The sequence below is a fragment of the Triturus cristatus genome, chromosome 8 (assembly GCF_964204655.1).
Source record: "Triturus cristatus chromosome 8, aTriCri1.1, whole genome shotgun sequence".
Classification (NCBI taxonomy): Eukaryota; Metazoa; Chordata; class Amphibia; order Caudata; family Salamandridae; genus Triturus; species Triturus cristatus.
In genome coordinates this window covers 452,384,431-452,401,118 of record NC_140591.1, presented here as the reverse complement: position 1 = coordinate 452,401,118, position 16,688 = coordinate 452,384,431, and positions in this window count along the sequence as shown.

Here is a 16,688-nt window from a genome sequence, read left to right as displayed (position 1 = left end):
CTGCAATCTATGCACAAGTACCACATGTCTACTCCTATAGTCTCCCTAAATAACAGACACGACTCTGCCCTTTGAGTAGTGACTTTGCATACTTCCCCCCCTGGTTTTCCTGCCCTTTGCTGTCCCAAATACATGAGTTTCCATCTAAAGTAGAAGTCTGAAGAGAGCTATTTACGCACAGTCTCTGCCTTCCCTTCTACCCAGTCATTTCCTGTGGTGGAAATCTAGGTTGCTTGCTTCAAGGAAGATCTTTCAACAGTTCAGGCTGCTGACCACTGTAACCAGCGGGGTCCTGTCCTCTCTATAAGACCTATTCTGTCTGCTTCCTGATTGAAGAATCCATAGCTTAATGATAAGGCGTACACAAGGAGATGCTCGAGGGTGTTTGGATGCATGGCGGGACCAGCCATCGTGTGTCCTTGGGGACCAGCACTCAGCCCAAGGAGCAAGTCCAACAGATCCAAAACAGAGGAGCAAACAGACATTTCCAGTCCTCTGTAGGGAGGTTGGATGTCGAATATCACGTGAGTTTTACATGCAATGGCACTGGGCCCTGTTCTTGTTTGTCTCCATAATCCTCTTTCGATGCAAGTATCACAATTCCAAGATACCTGGATTTAACCAGAGTTAGCCTCCATTCCCCTCTTACCTTTGTGTAGGGAATGAATGAACGTAATGTGTCTACAGATTTACACTCCCAGTTAAAAGCTTTCAACCCATGCCAATAAACCCATCTTTTTAAAACAAATATTTTGTGGTTTCTCTGTGAATCTCTGTTGCAGACACTGAACGTGTGATTAAGAAAAATCAGTAAAAACTCCGAAGCTTTGATTTTGAGATCCTATCTAGGTAAAAAGGTAGGCAGGGAGGACTGAGGCTGTAGGGACACAGTCCCGAAGAACTGCCCGTGACCTGTCGGGCTGAACAGAGGTAAGAATGACGTCAACACTACAGACACAAAGGGTCATCATTAACCCTCTTGTCTTTTTACTTTGCAAATAGAGGCAAATAAAGAAGGACTGTGCCTACATCAGGGAAACTTTATTGATGTTTTCAGTCCAATCTACAACAACAGAGCACGAACAAGCAGACAATGGCTTCACAACACACTCAGAACTCCCTAGCACTGAGATGGGGAGAAGAAACCCAATGATGAAGTATGACCCTTGTGGATGAGGGCTCTGCATCCTTTTAAACAGCATACCCCACAGGACCGTGTGTTGAGTTCAACGCGCTCTGACTTCACTCCTCAAGCCACAGATCCGCTTCCACCTTTTCATTCTGAGGAGCTATAGCAAGAAAAGCCACAAGCATAAGCAAATCCTGTCCTCCTTATGATAAGAGCATTATATCCTATGACACTTGTAATAAGGCGGATACCAAATCAATCATATTTACGACGGAGTAACCAGTTCACCAGATTCTAAATCAGGCCCATAGAATTAAAGGTGGGTTGCATTGTTTTAGGCCATACTTGCATTGGTCCTCTGTCTCGTGTTATTTTGTGGTCTTACACTACATTTCGAATACAATCGGCACATCGCAAAGTGCCAACATTTAGAAAAGACGTTATTGCGATTGCTGAACTTGGTTCTCTCCCACATGTGCCAATATGCATACCTCCAGTTTAAATGATTCCTGTTTCTTGAGTCATACGTAGGTAACTCCTCCCCCCGCCCAATAGAAACATCTTTACCTTCTTCTAACCTACCACCTAGGATGTGGCAGCTATATTGCAGACTTTAATGCCTACTGATTGTCACATGATGCTGATCCTGGGTGGTTACTGGATAAATGGCCTTTGGCATTTGTGTGACATCTTCACTGTGCACTATCTACAGTGGAATGCATGGACCCAAGATCTCCGATTAATGCATTAATCGCACAGCATCTCTTGAAGCATTGTCTTTAAATAGGATGCCCCCATTTCTTTTTGTTGCGTTGACCACCTATGCCTTAAGATAACGTTTGAAACATTTTGGCTAATGAGCTACAGACATTTTTATATAACAATGCACTATGGTTCACTCAGGCTTTTCTCCACAGCATGGATTAAAGAAGCATTGGCAACACCAATAAATGTGGCATTTCATGCCAGCCCATTAGGTTCGTCAATGCTTCTTTTGTCATGTTTTTTGGAAAACATTAAAGTTGGTGGGACTACTGGGTCCTCACCAATATAAAAAAGGAAAGATTGGCTAAAATCAAAAAAAAAAATTCCCTCAAACAACAGATATTGACATAATGGTCCCTGGCACTGAAGGGAGCTGCTTTCAGTGCAGATGTGCTTGTTGTGAAAGAGCAGAATGCCGTCACTCACAGTGAAGTTAGCCAATAGCTGAACTGGGCGGACCCACTGCCGTATGCTGTAGTGAGTGGAAGACAAATGTGAATGACACAACAACAGACTAATGGATTAAGGGGGTTGGTTAAAAGTTCCGATACATAAATATATCATATCTTCCATCGGTGATTGTCATTTGCCACACTCAGTGTAAAGATCTGGATCTTTCTGAACAATTTTCTGCATTTGTGGCTTGGACACCATTTAGGAGTCGCCCGGAGTTGCAGCTGCATCCCATGGCTTTCCCCTTGTGAGCCTTGGCTTGGCACTGCCTTTGCGACCCCTGGCCTTAGAGAGGCAGCTCTGCGTTCCTTAGTTTCTGCCCATTTTTCATTACTCTAACAGTGAATATTATGGTAATAGTCTAATATAAAATGCAGTACACTGAGCTGAACGGGAGATTTGGCGGTAGCTGTGATAGTTAAAAATGGTTTTTAATGTATGCTGTGTGCGGGCTTATGGGTGAGAGTATGTTTATATGAGAGAGATAGTTTGCATATGTGTGATGTAAGCATGAGTGTGAGTGAAAGTGAGTGAGAGTCAGTGACAGGTAGTGAGTGAAAGTGTGTGCGATTGAGGCCTAGATTTACTATTATTTGAAGCAAGGCAACGCAGCACCAAAGCTGCTACACTGCCTTACATCAAAAGGAAAGAGAAAAAATATGCCATGTCTACTTTTGGCATGCGCCAACTGTTGCCCCATGGTGCTAAGGTGTGTGCATTCTCTGAAGCATGGCTTTTTTTCCTAAAGGTGTCTCTTCCAGTACAAAAACGATGCTTTAAGGCTTTTCCCACTGTACAATGCAGCACACATGCAAATTTGGAGAAATGAGAAGAAAATAAAACTTTTCTTCTTGTTACACCTGCCTTGAGGAGGAGACATAAGACGTTGGACCAAGTTCCTGTCTACCAATATTTGTAGATAGGGATTTCTGTCAAAGCCCATGGGTATTTGCATGGGAACGTCCATGCACCAGCTTTGGAATGCTCCCTCGATGCAAAGCAAAGTACATAGCTCAACATTATGTTACTTTGGGATACTATCCAAGGCAAATCCTGATTTGCCTTGGATAGTTAACGCCACCAGGAGTGGCTGGTGCAGGCAAGCGTGATGGGATGGGGGGCAGGGTGGGGAGGAGTCGACAGACGAGGATGAGGGAAAATAACATTAAAGAAAGAAAACCACTTACCTTGCGCTCGCCGCATCGCGACTCGATGTGTGCTGATGTAAACAGTCATTTTCACCTTGCAAGATAAACTTCTTGCCAGGCCCAAACCTTTCTTTTTAATACATATAAGTTACCCCTAGGGGAGGCCCAGAGTGCAGGATGCAGTGTATTAAAAAAGGTAGAAAAGTTTTACATGTCCTGGTAGTGAAAAACTTTGAAATGTGTTGTTCACTACTGCAAGTCTTACCTCTGAAGTAACCTTATTGTTATGTTATGTTAGCTGGATTTGTAAAGCATGGCTTTGTCACCGGAAGGGTATCCAGGGGCTAGAGCTGGTGTGTAGATAGTCTGGTGGGTGTTAGTTGAAATGCCAGGACTTCAACTATATGCAGAATCTCGGAAGCGAGGAGGAGGCTCTTGTGTGTAGAGGGATGCCTTTCCAAGTTTTGATTGTGGGATGGGAGAAGGCTAGGTCTCGTGTTCTGCAGATGCGAGGGGTGTGTGCAAGAGAGAGTGAGGCATAGCGTGGGTGTCTGGTGGGATGGTTAAAGTGAAGTAGTCAGCTGCAGTAAACTGGTCCTATGATGTTCAGTTTAATAAGCTGTAACTTCCAATTTGGAATAGGTAGACAGGTTTAGTTGGTGTCTAAAGAATTGTACTTAAAAGCCCTCTTTAAAGGTAAAGTCACATTTTTCATCACAGTTCTAAAAATGCCTCTTTTAGAAAGTTGGCATTTTCTTGTCCTAACCATTTGGTGCCTGCAGCCTGATCCAGGATCACATGACTAGACGTAGCTGGCAGGTGGTCTTTGTGTATTGCTCCCAGACAGTGAGACAGCAGCAAGATAGGTGTTGGCAGGATGGGCCACTGAGTTAACGAGGGAGAGGAACTGTCACATGCCATACTTGCACATCACAAAGGCTCTATCTGAGCACGCTCACAAAGGGTTTGACTCTGGTCTTTTGTGACCCCAGACAAGCTGTAGCCAGGACAGCGAGGAATGAGATGTCTGACACCTCAGGGGGGTTAAAACCTCTATAAGTTTCCTCCACTTCAAAGTGGGCACCACATATAAATATTGGACAAACGCCCCAACTCTTCAGCACACTACTGGACCTGCTGCTCTGCTGCCCTCTTGCCTGTGTGAAAATGACTGGACTTGCATATCTGAATTTAGGACCTCAGAGTGACTCCAAGGGCTAGTTGGACTGATCTGAAGCTTCAGGGAGATAACAGGCTTCCAACCACCATGAACCCAGCACCTGGCCTCTATCATCTGTGATTCCTACCCTCCCAAGTGTTGCCAGCCTATTCCCCGACCTGAAGGTGCTCTTCCCGATCTGTGGATCCAGCAGAATTGAAGCATCTGCTCCGCAGCTCGGCGTATCTCCTGCAGAACTGGTGCATCACCGCTGCTGCTTGATGCATTATTCTTGGAACAAATGAATCGCCTCTGCTGCGTGGACTTCCCTGACGCAAGGATTCCGCATCACCTATAAAAGCCCAATGGAACCACCGCTGCACAAAGCATCTCCATGCAAGTACATCACCTTGCCCCATGCAGCACGTCAGAACCTCTGCTGCGTGATGCATCTCCAGGCAAGGGTATCATCTTGCCCAAAGCAGCCTATTGGAACTGCTACTGCATGATGGATCTCCATGCAAGCACATCACCTCGCACTGAGCAGCTTCCCAAACCACCGTTGCGTGATGATTCTCCTTGTCCGAACCTAACATCACCTCTGTTGCTTGACGCATCCTCGACCCTAAATTCTGCACCTCTTCACAACCCGGATTTAAGGTATTCTTGTTCATTGGGCCTAAGTGGATCCGTGCAGCCAGCCCATGCTCCATTGCAGTCGGCCTGTATGGTCTTGCGAGACCAGACAACCATAGTTGGTGCTTTGCGCTAGTAGCGCTATTTTCAATTAAATCTTTAAAATTCCATATCTCTGGTTCTACTGATTGGATTTTTGTTGCTTTGGTCTGTATTTATTTATTAAAAAGTACTCTTTCTTTCCAAATTTGTGTAGGATTTTTCTTGTGTTGTGTTTTCACTTTATTATTGTTTGAAGTGCTGCATAAATACTTTAAACCTTGCCTCTAAATTAAGCCTGACTGGTCTGCGTCAAGCTACCAGACGGTTGAGCACAGGAAAAGGTAAGGTTTGCTTGTGACTTCCCCCAACAAGGACTGCAGTTCCTGCTTGAGTAGGGCTTCACCCCTCAACTAACAACCCAATTTCCTACACCAGGCCTTCTTGCAGAATTTAAGAAGTGAGAAGGAGACTATTATATGTAGCGTCAGGTCATTCCACGCTTTAGGAGCGATGTAGGAAAAGGCTTGGCCACCACATCTGGATTCTCGTATGTGTGGGGTTTGTGCAAGTGGGAGTCAAAACAAGGGGAGGTGTCTGGGAGGTTTGTAAAATCAGATGCGATTGTTGAGGTATGCTGGGCCAGTGTTGTGTAATGCCTTGAAAGCTTGAGTGAGGAGTCTGAATTGTGTACTTCTGTGAATGGGCAGCCAGTGGAGCTCCTTCAGGTGTGGTGTGATGTGAGTGTGGTGTGGAAGGTGGAGAGAGTGAATGGGCAGCCAGTGGAGTACCTCAGGTGTGGTGTGATGGGAGTGTGGTGTGGAAGGTGGAGAGAGTGAATGGGCAGCCAGTGGAGCTCCTTCAGGTGTGGTGTGATGTGAGTGTGGTGTGGAAGGTGGAGAGAGTGAATGGGCAGCCAGTGGAGCTCCTTCAGGTGTGGTGTGATGTGAGTGTGGTGTGGGAGGTTGAGAGTGATTCTGGCTGGCGAATTCTTAATGGTCTGCAGCCTTCTGGTTAGTTTGCTGTTGATCCTGGTATAGAGGGTGTTCCCACAGTTCAGATTGCTTGTAACCAGGGTATGGGTGAGGGTTTTTCTTGGTGCTGCTTGGGAGCCCTCTATAGGGTATGGAAGCATGAAAAGGTGACAGCATTGACTTGGGTGATCATGTTGTGTTTGCTGTTGATAATGATGATGAGGTTCTTGGCGTTCGGGGTGTCTGTCAGTCCTAGCTCTATTGCCCACTAGGTCGAGACCCACAGTGATGTGCTCTTCCTCAAAATCACAATTTCAGTCATGTTGGTGTTCAACTTTAGACAGTTGGTTTTCATCCAGTGGGCGATTTCAGTTATGCAGGCATTGAACTTGATATGCGCACTGAACGTCTTGTCGATGAGGGAGAAAATGAATTGCGTGTTGTCGGCATAGATGTTGCTGTTGATGTCATGAGAAGAGATAATGCTCGCTAGAGGACTCATGTATGCGTTGAATAGGGTCGGGCTCAGGGAGGATCGTTGTGGAACTCCGCAGATGAGGTCACGGGCGTCTGAGGCGTATGGTGCCAGGTTGACCGACTGGGTCCTTCCAGTCAGGAAGGAGTAGATCTATCGAAGTGCGTGTCCTTTGATTTCAATGTTTTGTAGGTGTTGGATGAGGATGGGTGGGAGACTGTGTCATATGCAGGGGTGGGCGAAACTCAGAGAGCTTCACTTTGCGGAATTCTATGGAGTTAAGTTATGACAAAAAAGCTATCTAAAAACTCAGCAAGAATCCAACAGGCGGAAATATGCTCGTCACGCTGCAATTTAGCGGCAGTAATGCGAGCAGCACTGAAAAATCAGCGAAATGACACCATGCAGTGCACAACAGCACGCACCCATTTGCGTTGATTTTTTTGCCCCTCAAGTAGAAAATCTACTTGAGCAGTAGCAAATCAACTCAAAGAGCAGACCTCTCACCGCCACTGCTCAAATCCACTCACAACCACCCTCATTAGAAAATTGTACACGGGGACGCCAAATCTTGCTGGCATTTCTGGAGCCTTGTGGGTAAAAGGTCTGCCACATGCCAATTGACAGATTTTAGGCAGACTCTGCGTTAGAAGAGTGATCGAAGAGTGCTATGGAGTTGCCAGATTCCTCCAATTCAGCAGGCGGAATGAAACATTGACGATGGTGAGTTTGGCGAGGCGCGCTACGTTGTACTGGGTAACTGAGATGGAGATCTAAGAAAGGGAACTAACAGATCCGGTGTCTCTAATCTGACGATCACAAACTACCAGAAGTTTGCTGACACCTTCGGAGTAGCTCGAAGCCTTGAGTTCATTTTTAAAAAGGCACAGAGTTGGGGGAGGTGCCAAGATGGCGATCGGGACGGCAGCGTAGGCTCCCGGCTCCGTGAACCTCCACATCCCGCACAGATATCCTGCATGAGATCCTTAGCCTGCGCTACATGCCCGTGTTGGTGGTTGAGAGCGGCAACCGATCGTGTGATTCTGAAGTTTCTGGCGGCGGTACCGCCGGAGAAATGTTCATTTGAAGTTTGCGGCCTGTGCAACCCTGGAACCGGGACCTCGGGTGGACAACATGGCCGGGTAGCAGTTCAATAACAGCGGCCATTGGTGACTGGGTGGAGTCGGAATACCGGAGCGGTGCGAATATTGGCCTGAATTTCGCTGTGGTCATTCCTGCCACTGAGCGTAGCGGAACGAGTGCATGCCCGAGGTGGCAATTCCAAGATTCTTCGGTAATTGCCTGAGTCCTCGCCAGTGAGCTGCTCGGACGCTGCCTGTAACTCGTCCCGATTTTCGCGGGCTACTCCCGGATTTCCGTGGGTACTGGTCCAGGGTGAGGATGGCTGTTACCTGTGACCACGCACAGAACACATATTTTGCATGCCCCCGGAGCCCTGTTTGCAGTGACATGGAACTGGATGCGCTTGTGCCTGAGTCCCGGTCCCAATCTGGGGTGGAACTACCCTGCGGCCATCTTGATAGGATGGAGTCTATCATCCTGTATACTGGGTCTCAGCAAGATTGGGAGTGTGTGGCGAAGAGGAGCGTAGCGGAGCGGGCGCGGGGAGCTGTGTTGGGGTACGGTGACCTTCTCGAAGCTCTCGGGGCCCTTCATTCCACCCTGGTTCGCGGCTCCCAGATATTGGGGAGAAAGCTTGATGGTATCGCGTCAACGTCGGAACAGTTGCGATCTGCCTGTCCCCAGGTACACAAGGATTTGTTTCACTTTACACAGGAGGAAAGTGTCGTGGCCGCCCCTGTGAATAAGGGAAAGCTGGAAACTTCGGACAATGTGGCGGCGTGTGATCGACTGGCTGTGGGTTTGGTCTGTTCCGGAGGTTTTAGATTTGAGCAGAAGGTGGTGACTTTGTCCCGCGCACGGCCTCCGGCGACCCTGGCAATATTCAAGCAACGGTCGCCTGCTCTGGCTGATTCCTCCTTCCTGGACCTTGTTTGCAACGTATGTCCTGGGGCAGTACCGGGAAAGGTGATCCTCCATGATGATGACTGTGTTGGTATTCAGCGACGTCCACACTACATGTGTGTGTCACTTTCTGGTCTTTTTTGGACGCTCCTCTTCTTCGTCACATTAGACATGGCAATGGGTCGAGGGGTATGCATTGGTGGATTCGTAAAGAGAGGCCAAGGATAAGGCTGATCCTTCAGAGGTTGTCATTTAATAGGCGGGCGGGCACGGGGGATGCGTGCTCTCACGGCATAACTAATAGTGTAGTAGGTGAATAATGCTCCCCATTTCTCTTTGACATGGTCGATTTTTGTTGTTTACTGTTTACCTTGGGGAGGAATATATTGTGCGGGAGGGAGAAGCCGGGGGCATGTTTGAAGGCCCTCCTCCAGTTTATTAATAATTCCCCCGTCAGATGGGGTTTCCTTTCTTTCTCCTTTTTCTCTGTTTCTTCTATATTTCGGGTCTGGTTCTGGGGCGACAGGCACACTGCTGGGGGGGGGAGCCGTAGTCTTTTGCAGGGGTGCAGGGTGGGGGGTTGGGGGAGGGGACTTTTTAGTTTTTACTTTGTTTCTATGGCCTCCTTTTTCTTCTCTTATCTTTCTTTGTCTTTTCTTTTCTGGGGTCAGTACGGTAGGTTTCCTTCGCTGTCAATCACTGTTTTTTCATCTGTGCCTCAATTTCCGTGGTGTTTTCTGGGTCTTAGGGCAGGGGACTGCAGGCGCAATTGCTCGTGATATTCCTCCACATCCTGAACCTCCTGTTTCAGCGCCATTGACTTGATCGATTGCTGTTTATTGTTGACGTTTCTATTCTGCCTGCCATTTTTCGCTCCTGGGAAATTGTTTGGCACCTGATCCTTCCTTCTTCTATTATAAAATGAAAACCTTTTATATCCCGGTTTCCTAATAGTGCTGATCTGTGGCCAAGAGTATACTAGCATGGATAATATGCTCCCCGAGGTGCTGCATGTGATCAAAATTTGCTTTTTGTCATTCTAACTGCTTAGCGGCCGGCCCCGGGGGTTGTAGGCCCATACTTGTCTTTGGTTGAAATGTCAATAAAGGTTTTAAAAAAAAAAAAAAAAAAAAGGCACAGAGTCAATGACTAAGTGTGACATTTTGCTTTTAAAGTTAAGGTAAGGCTGTGTTTATTTTACATTATTATTATCAGGCCCTGCAGATAGCATTTGTTGTCAACTTGAGAACAAAATGATAATTTTGAATGCTTTTAAATGGGAAAACGTGTTAACTTAATAGTTAAGCTAACTAGTGGCGTCTGATAGCCTTTAAAGTGGTGGGTTGGAAGGCTAAATACTTACATACCTATAAGCAAAATACGCCTCTGCAACATGTTTTTTTAATGCAGCATATTACTAAATTTGCATGAAAGTTGTAACAGTTCTTACCTTGATTGACGTTCAGGTGCAGTTATGCTCTCAAGATCAAACCTCCCGCCTTGCACTGCATGGATGTCACAATGTACTTCCTGGACCCGGGGAACAGAAGGCCCAAGCACCCCAGCCAATCCAAGCACTGCTCTCATGCATCTTCTAAAACTAAGCAGCACAAAAGCAGTGCTAGGATTGGCTAGGGCATGCGAAAATAACGCTGCACATAACAATAATGGGCCTTATCTCTGCTCACGCAGCTTGATGTTAGCCTTGAATGTAGAAACCTGAACTGCACATGTCAAACTGGTCACCACAAAAACACCAGTCAATCTGACATGCGCATTTCAGTGAAACACAGCTACAGCTAATCATCCTACCCACTCAGCGCATGGCAGGAGAGAGTACCGTACCCCACACCATAACGAAGGAAAGTGAATGGAGGTACGGAGAAAGTATTTACATTGGTAAAAATAATGAGCCTGGGATGTAGTGGCTTGCTATGGGGGGGGGGGGGTCAAATCCCCTTTGCCTCTATGTTATGTTATGTTATGTTAGGAGTATGTATATTGCGCACAGCTGCCCCAGCTAAGGGGCGTCCTGGCGCATGACCGGTAAAAACACCACTAACACTGAATTGAAATCCCAAGAGGGGGAACATCTAGATAGGGGGAAAATTAAAACAAAAGGGTTTTTATGGCTTTACGAAAGAGGAAAAGATCGTCCATCGCACGGATCTCAAACGGAAGCGAGTTCCAAAGTGCTGCTGCTTTTACCCGAAAAGACCGACCACCAACTCGGCTGAGCTTAAACCTCGGCACCACAGCGAGTGCCTGGCCCATTGATCTTAAGGGGCGAGTCAGAACATAGCTAGATAAGAGATTCGAAAGGATCTGGGGAGCTACTCCTTTCATGATCTTAAAAGCCAAGCATAGGACTTTGAAGTGAATTCTTGACTTAATCGGTAACCAGTGTAAGGATCGTAGAGTACTTGAGACCGAGCAGGATCTCGGCAAGCCAACTATGGCTCTGGCTGCGGCATTTTGGACACGTTGAAGGCGGGTGATTTCTGCCTGGTTTGCCCCTATCAGGAGCGAGCTGGCATAGTCCAGACGAGATATCACTGTTGCCTGAACCACCAGCTGCCTGGTAGGAGGGTCAAAAAACTTCAGGACAGATCTTAAGCCCCGAAGGACCCCAAAGCAGCAAGCTGCGGTTTTCTTAGTGTGCCCAATAAAGCTCAGAGTAGAGTCCAACTATACTCCTAGGTTTCTCAATACAGAAACCGGAGTTGGAGATGGCCCCAATTCTGAAGGCCACCATCTGTCCCCCCAAAGTTCCTTACCCTTCCCGACAACCATGACCTCGGTCTTCTTAGCGTTGAGCTGGAGACAGTTGGCACTCATCCAGCTCGCCACTGCCCTCAGTCCATTCTGGAACCTAGGGGCATCCACATCAGCATCCCCGCTGATTGTCACCGCCAGCTGAGTGTCGTCCGCATATGAGACCATATTCATGCCCCACTGCTTGACGACATCAGCCAGCGGTCTCACGTATAGATTGAATAACGTGGGGCTCAGCGAGGATCCCTGAGGCACCCCGAGGCCCAGATGATGGAATTTGGACTGATACGGTGGTATGGCAACGCAAAAGGACCGGTCGTCGAGAAAGGATCGAAACCACTGTAGGGCTAACCCCCCAATACCTATCTCCTCAAGGCGATGTAGAAGGATGCGATGTGAGACAGTATCGAAGGCGGCGCTCAGATCTAATAATACTAGCGCCGCCGTCTGTCCCCCATCCAGCACCGAGCGCAGATGTTCAACCATAGCGAGAAGGGCTGTCTCCGTGCTGTGCCCAGTACGAAACCCGTTCTGGGTAGCATCCAAGATGTTAGCTCGGGTGAGATGGTCAGAGAGAGCCTGGTTGACGTGAGCCTCCACCAATTTTGCCGGCCAAGGGAGCAAAGAAATGGGCCGATAACTCCCCGGCTTCAACGGATCCAAAGAGGGTTTCTTCAAAATAGGAGAAACCACTGCACGCTTCCATTTAGCTGGAACCCTGCCCGTAGCCAACGAGATGTTGATCAGGGAGCGGACCGAGGAGCGTCCCAAAAAAGACTGGTCCCAGATTTTACCGGATTAGCCACCCCTGAAGTTAACCGCCGAGCTGGCGGTCTTACCCCCTCTGTATTTAGATATATACGCGATACACAGTAGGCCGCTGTGGCAGCGGTCTTCTGTGCTGGAGAACCACCCACCATTGCGTATTGAGGGAGTGGGTCTGTCAAAGCAGATTTGGATGTTCCCACTGGGCTGGCGGTGTCCTGTCAGTGAAGTACTCACGGGTGGCAACCGTGGTTGTGGGGAGATGAGTAACATTTTTAATTCACTTAAGACACATATATGTTGTGTGTGTACATATGTGTATGTAGGTTATGTGTAGTGAGCAAATCTTGCATATTCTGCATTACACCCCTCCAACCTTCACACACACCATGCAATGTATTCCTTCACACACCACAAACACCTTCCTTCAGGTCCATCAAAATGGGATGCCAGTCCATTGCAATCAAGATGCAGCAGGTAAGGAGGGACCTGGACGTAGGAGTAAAGGACAAAATGCCCCTAAAAATGGTGAGTTTTCATCCCTTTTCGTCCCATTTTGCCGACGAAAAGTAGGAGGGATTCCAGCTGGAATTCCCTTTGAAGCAGCTCACATCCAAATCTAGAGGACGGGAATCCTGGATGAAGTTCTGTCGCCTCCTGCTGGAGCCCATCCCACTGTACGGTAGGGGAGCAAAGTCCTGGCAGAGTTTGCGGGACCACGGCGATCTTCTCTCCCATTGCCAGTCAGCATCTAAATTGGACGGGCAGGGGCATGGCCAACATGGCGGCAGAGTAGTAGCGTTTTCTGGGAGCTCCGCTCACCATGGCTGCAAAAAATTGCATCTAAACGCAATCCTGGCCCGCTATTGCTGTTCCCTGCCACCTTCTTCAAGCGGAAAATGGCCTGCATACAGTGGCGTCCACCGCAAAACTGGTGAGTCCGCAAGAGTGCTCTCGGGTACCACAGAGCTCCGAGCAGTAGGCCGCAGCTGGGGTGTGGAGCGTGGCCCGTGTGGGGCTGAGGGGGTCTGCCGAGGCATCTCCGGCAAGGTCACAGCTGAGACGTCACCCAATGGAGGCCCGACATGCCTGAGGGAATCCGGGCGGCCTCTGCAACAGCCGCTACTTTCCATAACATCTTGCGCCTGGAGCTATCGGGGCTGCGCATCGGCTCTGCGCAAAAGACGTAGGCCCGGGTGGAGGCCGGGCCGAGCACCAGCCCATCGGCCATGGAGGCCCAAGTATGCCCCTCCCTGTGGCGTAGGTGACACCCACGGTGAGAGCCAGTACCCTGCTGAACACAACATCACAAAGAGCAGCGTAGCTGTGCGGGAACCCGTGCTGGAGGTTAAAAACCCCGAGGTAACACAGGAGCATCATGGCGGCTGAGCCTGGCATCACGGACCTAGATGGCTTCGGAAACGCTATCCTCGGGCGTCTGTCCCATAACACGTTGCCACTGGTGCTGCGGGAAATCGAAGGCGAGTGCATAGAACCATTGGGGATGCTTGCCTGGGCCACGCTGGCCTGCACCAAGACCGCGGCGGACCTACGGCGCAGAGGGTGACCACGGGCGCTTCCGGGGGGGACCCTGGGACATTGGGTGCCATAAGCCAGCGAAGATAGAGATCGGCCTCCGGAGACGGGATTTGCTGCACAAGACAAATTGACCGAGTCCTGGACCCCGATCCCCTGCCCCCACCCGGATCCGCGGGGTGAGCACTTTGAGGTCCAGAGAGGTGCAGGGTACTCCACACACGACCGGCTAGTCATTATCGACTCAGCTTCGGCAAAGTACAGGCTCACGGAGAGTGAGTGGCCCAAGGGATGCCCAAGGATCATTGACCCGGGAAAGGGGGCAGAGCGCCAAGTTCGAGGAGGCCATATAGTCCAAAACTGCAGACATACAAAGCACGGACGCAACTGGGGTGGCCCACCAGAGGCAAAAACCAGGGAAGCAGGGCCCCTGAGGTTGACCGCCCACCGGGGGAAAAAAGACCTGTCGATCAAGGACCTCCTACAGAAGCCGAGGTCTAAGAAGACAGACCAGCAAGGCCCTCCGGGTCCAGAGGTGGACATGGCACCGGGGGGAAGTCAGGCGGACGAGCCCATCACCATGGCTTCTTAGAGCAACTGTTTGGGACCCTCACAGATGACTTCGCTGGCTTGCACCGGGTGGTCATGGCAGATATAAAGCAGGTCCAAGCAGAGATGCAGGAACTTGGGGATCATGTGGACTCCTTGGAGTGGAGTGGAGATCGACGGGAGGAGGAGATAACCGAGCAAACCTGGAAGCTGTTGGAGCTAAAGGATCGCTAAGAGGAGCTATTCCTCCAACTGTAAGACCTTGAAAAACGCTACCGAAGATCCAATATCTGCATTAAGGGAGTTCCTCTCCTCGCTGATGGGGTAAACTGGAGGAGTGGGTGATCCGGTACTTCAAACATGTGGCGCCACAGCTGGAGGGGAAAGAAATTGTGCTGGACCGCACTCACCGAGCTGGGCGGCCAGCCCGCAACCCGGGGCAACACCAGGACATCCTCACATGCCTCCATTCGTTCCAACAGAAGGAAATCATTATGGCGGCCACCAGAGACAGAGCGACCATAGCCTATGAGGGCCTACAGATCGGAATCTTGCAGGACTTGTCCCCACTCACTCTCCAAAGACACAAAGCCCTAAAACCGGTCACTGCCTTTCTACACGACAAAGGAACTCGCTATCACTGGGAGCACCTCTTCCGTTTGTCCTTCGTTTGGGAACAGGTGACCCACTCTTGAAGGAATCGGGTAGTGATATCTGCTTCCTTCAAGAGACTCACTTATTGCGGACTGACTGGAAGCGACTCTGCTCCAGGTCCTTCGACAGGCAATTCTTCTGGGGATAAGAAGGCAGGGGTAGCAATTCTACTCACTACACACTTTGTGGGCCAGGTGGTGGACACGCAGATAGAGATACCAGGCAGGGCACCAGCTATTAGGGTGCTAATTGGTCCCCACACCTTCATCATTGCATCTATTTACAGCCCGAACGAGCAACAGGGGCAGTTCCTCAGTGCTACCTTGAACGCCATTCTGGCCTCTCCGGATGAGGACCTGGTTCTGGGGGGGATTTCAACATAACACGTGATATGCAGTGGGACCTCTTTGCCCAGCGACAGGGCCCCTCCAGGGCACTTTCTGACTCCATGAAGCAGAGACTGTCGGATTTAGGTCTGATGGGTGTGTGGAGAAAGTTGAACCCAACAGCTAGGGAGTATACATGCTTTTCAGCGGCTCACCAGACATATGCTTGAGTTGACTGGTTTTTGACATCACCCAGGGTTACTAGAGACAAAACTGACGCTTCAATAGGGACTGCTGGCCTGTTAGATCACTCGCCAATCTGAATGGAGTTGGGTGTTCATAGAAGGGTCCCAAGGCTGCAAACAGTGGGGACTTAATCATAATTTGCTCGGGTATTAGGCTAATTTCAAAGCCGTACGGGAAACTATCACGTCATATCTTGAGATTCACAAAGACGGGGATACCTCGATTGCCATCCTCTGGGAGGCGCTGAAAGCTGTCATCCGAGGGCAACAACTAGCGATAGCAGCAGGAGTCAAAAAAGATAGAAAAGAGAGCATTTGGAGGTCCAGGTCAAGGAGCTAGAGGAGGTGCACCATAGGACAGGGACCATTCAAGTTAGGAGACAGCTTACTGCTGCCAGAAAGCAGCTGAAGGCCCTTGATTGGGATTGAGCGGAGTATTCGCTCCTACGGACCAAACAGCGATACTATGCCGGCGGTAACAAAGCTGGGAAACTTCTGGGGACTCTGCTGCGAGCACAAAAGACTGCGCGCAGGATCGGGCAAATTAGAGATATGCAGGGGGGGGTTTTGAGCTCCGATGCGGACATTGAATCCTCCTTCACCGATCTTTACACTGCAGAGGACTTAGACCTGGAAGCCGCCAGGCAATATATGCTGAACGTCCCGGTTGCATCCCTCCCACGCACGGAGGCGAAAAACCTAGATGCGGACATCAGCATAGATAAAATCCTGAAGGTCATATCCGGCCTCCAGGGGAGGATGGGTTCTCGACCAATTTTTATAAAGCCTTTGCCCGAGAACTAGCTCCGGTACTGGTCCGACTCTTTAATTCCTTTAGTGACACAGGTAGGGTGACGCAGACTATGACTATGGCAGAGGTGGTCGTGATCCCGAGCATTTTGGAGAAACAGACTGGCACCCCACATGCAGGGACTGATCGACCTCGATCAATCGGGTTTTATCCCTGAACGCAACTGTAATGATGGGACCCGTCGGATGTGCCATTTGCTGGCCAAGACCCAACGTACTTAGACGCCTACGGTCCTTTTCCCGGTCGATGCCGAAAAAGCTTTC